The sequence below is a fragment of the Lagopus muta genome, chromosome 13 (assembly GCF_023343835.1).
Source record: "Lagopus muta isolate bLagMut1 chromosome 13, bLagMut1 primary, whole genome shotgun sequence".
NCBI lineage: Eukaryota > Metazoa > Chordata > Aves > Galliformes > Phasianidae > Lagopus > Lagopus muta.
The window spans coordinates 669,156-677,500 of record NC_064445.1 but is presented as its reverse complement, the minus strand read 5'-3'; the positions used below and the strand labels follow the sequence as shown (position 1 = coordinate 677,500).

Here is an 8,345-nt window from a genome sequence, read left to right as displayed (position 1 = left end):
CAGTCAGTGCACGGCCGCACAGGGGCCACGACAGCACGCTCTGCCCCCTGTGAGTCTGCACTGGGCTCTGGCTGAAGGTGCAGGTGAGCATTTTGCTTTCCTGGATGCCTTCTCCTGCTCCTTCACTCGCACTGACATTGCAGACTTTGTGGTTCTTGCTCTTTCTGGTCACCCTTTGGTGGGGTCTGGAAGATGCTCCTGTGCTTCGGGCAGCCCAGGCTGGGCCCGCACTGCTCTCGTGCTGGTGATGTGCTATCCCCAGCACATCTATTTATCTGCTGGTTCAAAGCAAGATGCTTATCTGTTGTGCCTCTTCAAGCTGACAGATGCTCTTATCTCTGCTGTTCTCTGAGGGCTGCAGGGGCTGGGAAGTTTGTGGAAAAATGTCAAGGAAAATGTTGCGTGTTTGGAAGCCCGAGGCTGAGGTTGCTTCCTATGTTTCCTATTGCATCCATCCCTGCCCAGACTCCTGGCATCCTTGCTGGCCTTGAGGAGCTTGCAGCTCTCAGTGCTTGGTGAGCCCGGGAGCAGATCTCTTCTCTCAGCACAACCAGGAGGTGTGCAGGCACCACACAGCTATGGGGCACAGTAAGGCCAGTCAGGAACCTTGTTAGGAAAACTGGAACAAAAGCTCAGCATTTGACTGATGTTCACTTAAAGGTCCCTTCATCCACCCTGCAATTAAAGACTTTGTTCTTTAGCTGCTCTGATCCTCCTGGCTTACCCTAAGCTCTCCGACTTCCCGGCTTTGTCTCCTGACCTTCTCCATCCCCATGCATGCAGCAAAGGGTGCCGAGAGGCCGAGTGCCCGCGGGCAGCTCCTGTGAGCTCCAAGGAAAACATACCCATAATTGAAAAAAATAATTGAAACTTGTAACAGCACCGATGGGAAAGTTTTCTCCTTGGCCTGCCATTAATCGCCAGGAAATAAATACTCTCACAGCCTCTGTAATTATGGTCTATATACAACTGAAAGAAATTTTCTATCATTAAACACATCCTTAACGACCTCACTCTTCCACCTGCTTCCCTTGGAATGCCACTTTCCCAGACTGTGCCGGTCCAGCAGGCACAGAATCAACTCCCCAAGACAAGAGGTCACCTCTAATCCCAGTGAGGATGGAACTCTCCGGGATCCTCGGCAGAGTTTTGCCCGCCGGCCCAAACTCACATCACATTGCCTCAAAGCAGTGTGTCCATGACAAGACAGGCTGCAGCCCTGCAGTGGGATCAGCACCACCAGCTTGCTCTGCTGCTGCTGGAGCTGGGAGCATGCCCTGGCTCTGCAAGATGCCTCTGCTTCTAAGGCAGTAGCACTTTGGGATCCCGAGCTATGAGTGCTGGTCCCAGCACTGCCCGAGTCCCAGTGGGATGCCCAGACGTTTGTTCCTTGAACACGGTGTTCCCAGCAGCAGAGCCAGTGCCCACAGCCACAGCTAACTGGGCGTGCTGGGAAGGCAGCTCGAGACCCTTTGCTTACGGAGCCCTCGGAGAGCAAAGCGTTGCTGTTATTGTATTTATAAGCTTGTTAGTTGATTAACCACACTCAAATGCTGTCTGAGCGATTGTTTCACTGAGTGGCTTCAATAAGAGCCTGGAACAATAAGATACACACAGACGCAGGTTTTAATGGATAATTAATTGTTCCAGTGTGTAAAGTTTCAGTGCAAAGATCCTGGTGAATCAGAGTTTCCGATTTCCACCCCCTCGTACACTGTGAGTAAACAGTAACATCAAAACCACGGGCTGGATCGGATGTGCTCCCAAAAGGAGCAGAAGGATTTCTACAAAGGGGCACAAGTGAAGGGAAGCACGGGGTTTGGGGGCAGGCAGTGGAGCATGAGGGCACTGGGCATGCGCAGCCTTGGGTTGCTCTGCCTGCGCTGGCAGCAGATGAACACATTTCCCAGTGTTTATCCCCCCGGATCTGTGCACCCATCTGGTTTGCCCTCCCAGCCCCAGCTTCCCAATACAGCAGTACCTGGAGCAGATTGGGAATTTTACCTGCAGAGGTTGGGTGGGATTTCCCACCCCCAGCTGCTCCCCACTGCCACAAGGCCAGCTTCAGGGTGAGCGCCTGGGATGCAACGTGCTTCCTGCTCTCCAGTAATTAAAAACCAGAGGCAAAGCAAGGGAACTGATGTCTGCTGCCTGCTCCTCTGCAGCAGAGGCTCTAATCCCTGCCTGGGAACAGACTCCTCGCAGAAGGTGGGAGCTGATATCACGGCATCTTCTGATGTGTCTGGAGTCAGTGCTGGGAATGGAATTGACCCCATAAGCTCCTCTGGTGTGCGGCATCCCGGTGCGTGCTGCTGCAGCTCTGTAATCGCCTCTAATCCCAAAGCAGGCTCAGGGCATGCTGCACGCTTGGGGAAGGTGCCTCTTCAGGAGGGGTTAATGCAGCAGAATGAGAGAAAGTGAAGGGACTGTCAGGGCTGTCGTCTCCGCAGGGACAACCCATTGAGCAGCCCCGGCACTGTGGCACAGGTACTGGATCAGGACGTGGGCCAGCAGCATCCCACAAACGACCAGGACAGACAGCAAATGAGCATCCCTGTGCTACATGGGAAGCACGCTGCTGTGGGACTGAATGCAGCCTCAGCAAAGCACGCTCACGTATCTCAGCTTGCCAGTTCGTCCCACATCAGGTTTGCACCTACATGCACATCCCCACAACCTGAGCACCACGGTGCAATGCCCATTTCTGCCTTAGGTGCACTTTGACACCTTGCAAACGCAAAACGCGGGCACAGTGCAGCCCTGCAGCACCGGCACAGCTCCTGTGTGCAGCTGCACATGCTCGCACATACATTAGAGGCAGACACATGCTAAGCACACACACATGCATATTCATCGCTTTGCTCTGTCTGTCTCCCTCGCTGTCTTTTCTAAGCTGTGCTTAAAGCCAGAGAGATTAGCTGATCACAGCCAAATGCATACTACAAAGCAGACTTCAATGGAGTCCGAGTATAATGGTAGATTACATTAGAGAGAACAGACAGACGTGTCCTTGTCATCCCAGGTTAATATGACTATAGATTAATGCTGTAGCTGTTGATTGTTATGGAAATCCCTCCATTTAGCTCGTTCCTAAAGCATTGACAGTTCTAGCCTTGAATTTGGAGCGGGGTGGAACTTGTTAATGGATTTCATTTTCCTGCAGGAAGCCAAAGCATTTAAAGGGAGAGGGAGAGCAAATTTGCTGACTTTCTGGAAGTGTTCCAGCGTGCATTGAGTCAGTGTGGACATTTAAGCCCTTGTTCAGATGCAAAGCAATGCGAGGAGCCGTGCTGATCTTGGTTCTCCGGGAGAAAGGAGGAATTGAGGACTGGGGAAGTGAGCGGCTGCGGGGCCGCCTCCTCTCGGATCCTCTCCCATCTCAGCGCCCAGGGGCTCGGGCTCACCCTGCACAGCGCTGAGGTGCACTGCCTGATGCCAGCTCAGGGCTGCAGCCGCTGCTGCCCGGCTGCTTCGTGCCGGCTGGTTGTTGCTACGTTTGTTTGCTCGCTTTCCCCTGGCCAAGTGGGAACGCTCCAAAGCCCAGCAGTGGGGCTCAGGATTGATGCTCTCTCTCTTTCTCACATTCTTCCTCTTTCATCGCTTCATTGCTGTTCCCCAGAGTGGCAGGAGAATTTCCAGCAGCCCCTGTGCAAGCCCAAGAGTCTCTCCTTAGATCCCTGCCCCGATGAATTATTTAGGTTTCACACAGAGGAGGGACTATATATCCTTGCACGATCACTGAGGAGCAGAGATCTGCTGCTTGGTACCTTCAGCTCTACTTTTGCTGCTTGGTGGGGAAGTTCAGAGATAGACTTCACTTCCACCCAAAAGATCTCTGGTACCTGCAAGAAGCAATGGAGCCCCACCACGTCCCTCCATTCCATGGCAACAAACAGAACCAAATCAAAGCAAATCTCCAAGGAGTGCAGGGTTTTTGCCCCTGTGGTCGCCCTCAGGCCCACACATCTCAGTGAGTTTGTTGGGGTTGGAGCAGCTGCGGGAGGAGCAAAGATAAATAGCAGAGATCCCTCACTTTATGAGCTACTCATCTTCAGGGCAGCCTGATATACACCCGAATACAGGCAGGGAAGAGCTGTGTTTTGCAGCACATTCCCAGTGTGCAGAGTACCTGATCTCAGGAGGATCCCCAGGGGACTCCCGCAGCACTGCAGCTCCAAGTCCCTGCCTGCTCCCATCCCACGCAGCCACAGAACTGCGGGCTCGGAGGGTCCCGGTGCCCCACAGCCTGCAGCACAGCCCTCACCTCTGCCCGAGGTCCCACCAGAACGGCCTTTAGATGCGGGAACACGCGGCCGCGGAGCGGAGCCCGGAGGCACAAAGCTGCCCTTGTCACGCACGTATCTCGGGAGGTGACGGGCGGCGAGAGAGGGAGGCACAGCGGCTCTGGGATCCGATAGAGACGCCGCTTTGTTTCTAATTCATTAGCATGTTTTCCAAAGCTTTCCACGAGGCGTCAGCAGCTTTCTGAGGGCGCTTTGCCAAGGAGCATTTAAATGGAAATCCCCCTGAGATACAGTGTAGCCTCTGCGGGGTCCCGCCGGCCAGCAGCCCCTTCCCAGGGGAAGCGGCCCCACCCGCAGCCCCGCCGTGCGGCCGCCCTTGGGCAGCGGGAGCGCTCAGCGCGGCCCCGAGAAATGGCAGTTTGCAGACTGAAGCCAGGCGTCAGCATTGAGTCTGGGATCCAAACCGAGCTCCTCGATCGGCGTTCGGCCGTACAGATCACGGAATCTCGTTACCGGCCTCGTCTCGGGGTGGCCGGGCCAGCTGCTCGACCGCAGGTGAGAGCGGTTCTGCAGCCCACCTCTGCCCTCAGCACCTCCCTTCCCCACCGGTGAGCACTCAGATAATGTTCCCTTCAAAAAAAAGAAAGAAAAGATGATAACTTCCCAAGCCGAAGGTCCCGGCGATGTGCCTGAAGCCAAATTGCTGTATCTGAGTCAAACACACACATTTTCCTACGCAAAGGAAGTTGCAATTGTGCTGCTTCCACCAAGGACGTGGAATTTCATATTGGTGCATTGTGCAGGCATGCATTTGTAAGATTTTCATGGCTCTGTGATTTATGCTGGGGCCTGAGTTATAACTCACATTTCTGTTTAAAAGCTAAACACTCTAATAGTGGTGGCTATTACTGTCATCACGCACTTCTGAGATTCAATCTAGCCAAAGCTGCCCTACGTGATAATATCTGTGTGTTCGTCTGCCTGGTGGAGCTGCCTTCATTTTTTCCCTTTCATATTGCTGTCTCAAGGACTGTTTTCCAAGCAACAATTCGTGCCTCTTTCAGTCATCAGTGAAAACAATCAAGCTCAACTCTATTTTTGGCAGAAATCAAATGCTAAATGAGATCATGGATTCATAAATGAGAAAGATGTGGACAAACAGGAGGGGATTTGGAGAACAGCAGAGATGATGGAGGGGCAGGAGGGACAGGCTGATGGGAGAAGATTAAAAGGGGTGAATGCTTACAGGTAGACCAAGGGAAAACTAATGGGGGACATAATAGCTGTCTAAGAATCTCTGAAGGGTGTAAGCACTGAAGAGGAAGAAATATTGTTTGGAGTGGATCAAAACCAGGCCAGCAAAGAATGAAGGTGATGCAACTCAGCAAAGGGAGGCACAGGCTGACCACCAGCACAGATTTCCCAGGGAAGGCAGCAAAAGCACCTGCTTGAGTGCTCTGAGCCTTTTGAGGAGAACAACCCTTAAATAAATAACCAGCAGTGAAGCACCTTCAGCCTTGCGCTATCTTTCCTGGTAGCTCATTGAAGTGGTTGAATAATCCATGCTGGGTGCCTCACTCAAAGAATTTTGCTGCTGACATTGCTCGCAGTTTTTATGTGAACAAATCACACTTCCCCTCAATCCATCCATTACTTCAGGTTACCTGATCCATTTGTCTGCCTGCAGTGATTGGGTGCAGCCCCCAGGGCAGTGCTGGACACGGGTCTCTCCTGCCCCTCTGATCAGAACTGCACAGAGAACTCCAGAGTTTCATTCTGCTGCAAAAAGCCATTTGGGAGAGAGGGAAGATGGGCAGAAATGGAGACTTGTACTGGTTGGAACCTCCTGGGCAATGCCAACCTTATAGAGAGAGGGGGAAAGGAGAAACAACTCAGGCTACTGCTTGAAGAAGCTGAGCTGCATCACTTGTGGTGTTTTGTGGCTCATGCTTTGTGGCACAGGTGGCTGAGCTGTGTGATTGGGCTCGGTGAGGAGGCTGGTGCTTTTCCCCCTTTGTCGGCAGGTAGCGCACAGCCACACAGGTGTGATGGCCCATCCTTTTCTAAGCCACTGGAACCGAGTAACTGGATTGCCCTCATTCCCAGCCCCGAACCAGGCTGCTGGGTCCTTCCCTGCCTTGATGGCTTTCTTCCTGTGAGAAGCGTGGAGGAATGCTGCACCTGAGCTCCAGGAGGCAGAGCCCCATTGAAGCACCAATCGCTTTGATTGTCTATAAAACACGCAGAGTGGATAAAAACAATTGCAGTGGCAAGAGGTTGAGAAGCAGGGCTGGTCCCAGAAGGGCTCTCCTGGTGCATGGCAGCAAACAGAGCTGTGCTGAGCAGATTGAAGGTTGAGCTCAGCTGCAGCCTCACAGCATTTCCATGCAGGCTTGGGCTGGTGGTGCTCACTAAGCAGCAGGAACACGGCTGGTGAGCTCTCACTCAAGCTTCCCCTTCGCCACATCTGGAACAAACACGGCTCACTGGGATTTAGCACAGCATGGCGGTGAGCAGGGCGCTGCCTGGCACTCAGTGCCACAGTGAGCAGAGGCAGCCTGTGCTCAGCCAGGGGGGATTGGCAGGAAAGCTGCCAGCAGAAAGGTGGCACATGTCTCCCGTCTGCCACACCTCACACAGCTCCCCGGGACGCAAGGTGCCAGAGTACATTCGTCCTCCCAAGGAAGGTGACTCCCTGCTCAGCTTATGTTGTCTGAGAGCTCCTGAAACGGAGGGCTGAGTGGGATGTCAGCCCAGCAGCAGAGTGGCAGCTGTTTGGATTGCTTAAGAACTGAGATATGGGCTGTTAACCTGGCACTGCCGGCCAGCAGGCAGCCAGAACCCTGCGCACATAAACACCAGCCAGCATCCATCTGGCATCCCGCTGAGATGCACAGACATTTTGGAGCAGGTCTGCCCCAGGCCGGGATGCCATCATCATCTCCATGGGCTCTGTGAAGGAGCTGCACCGCCCCAGGGCACGCTCAGCACCCATCCCTTTCCCTTCATATCTGCCACCTGCGCTGATCCCACCATTGCCAGGCCAGACCACAGCTGACTTCCAGCCCCTCTTGCTCTGTCCTGCCCAGCACGGGGCTGGGGTGGTGCCTGCAGACTGAGCAGCACAAATCAGAAACACATTGGGGATTAGTGGGGGAGATAACAGCAGCGGACGGGGCCCCGCCTGGCCTTGATTATACGAAATCACTGCGATCGCTGCTGTTTATAATTCCAGCAGAAATCTTTTTTGCCATTTTTATTGTATTTTCTTGATTGTGTTTTGGGCTTGTACCCCCTCCATTGTGAAGTTAAAGGGACCTTGACATGTAGTTCACCATCAAATCCGGACCTGATGGCGAATCGCTGTAATCTCATTACATGGGAATGTCCCCCAGACCTGAAGCACTGATTTAATTGCATTTGGCCTGTCCTAAGACATTATTTTTATTGAACAAACAGACGTGTTTCAGTTCAATACGTCTTGGGCTGTTACTGAGCTCGGGAGACGGTCCCTTGTTGCAATGCGCAGAGGGAACTGCAGTGATTTCCTTTGGGGTCAGGGGGCACCCACAGGTGGGCAATGTGGGCAATCCAAGCAGCAGGTTGATGCTTGAGCCGTGGACACAAGCATGGTGAGTGCAATCAAGTGCAGCATCCAGTGGTGCACAACGCATTTCTGCTGGACACAGCACAGCCAAGGGCCAGGCAGCAAAGGAGAGTTTCACATCGATGCAGTCATCCCATAACTGCTGCTGTCTGAAGGCACACAGGATGAGTGCTGTCCTCCCAGGAGAAGCAGACATGAACTTTGCATGGGGATTAAGCTGGAAAAAGAGAAGCCTCTGTTTTCTGTGCAGGAGCTCAGTGTAGGGAACAGATCCTTCCTTGTGGCCTCTCCAAACGTCCCCTTTGTCTGCCTCGATCTATTTCGTTCCTCTGCTCATTTGTCTCTCCAACCCTCTCTCTCCCCCTCCCTGCCTGTCAAGTTTCACTCTCTCTTCATACCTGGAAAGGCTGAATTAGAGGGTTTTGAAAACCACTTTAGAAGACAGCCATCACCCATTGTTTTTCCAATGGCATATGGTGATAATAACAGTGCAG

The 8,345-nt window shown here is 53.1% G+C and overlaps 1 long non-coding RNA gene across 1 annotated transcript; it reads right to left on the bottom strand.

The window, feature by feature from the left end:
• Positions 1–2,742: 2,742 nt before the first annotated feature.
• LOC125699710 (uncharacterized) lies at positions 2,743–5,652 on the bottom strand. Its single transcript, XR_007379659.1, has 2 exons — positions 4,265–5,652; positions 2,743–3,645 (listed from the first exon to the last, which is right to left on the bottom strand). It is a non-coding gene; the product is annotated as an uncharacterized LOC125699710 (long non-coding RNA).
• Between the last annotated feature and the right edge of the window lie 2,693 nt (positions 5,653–8,345).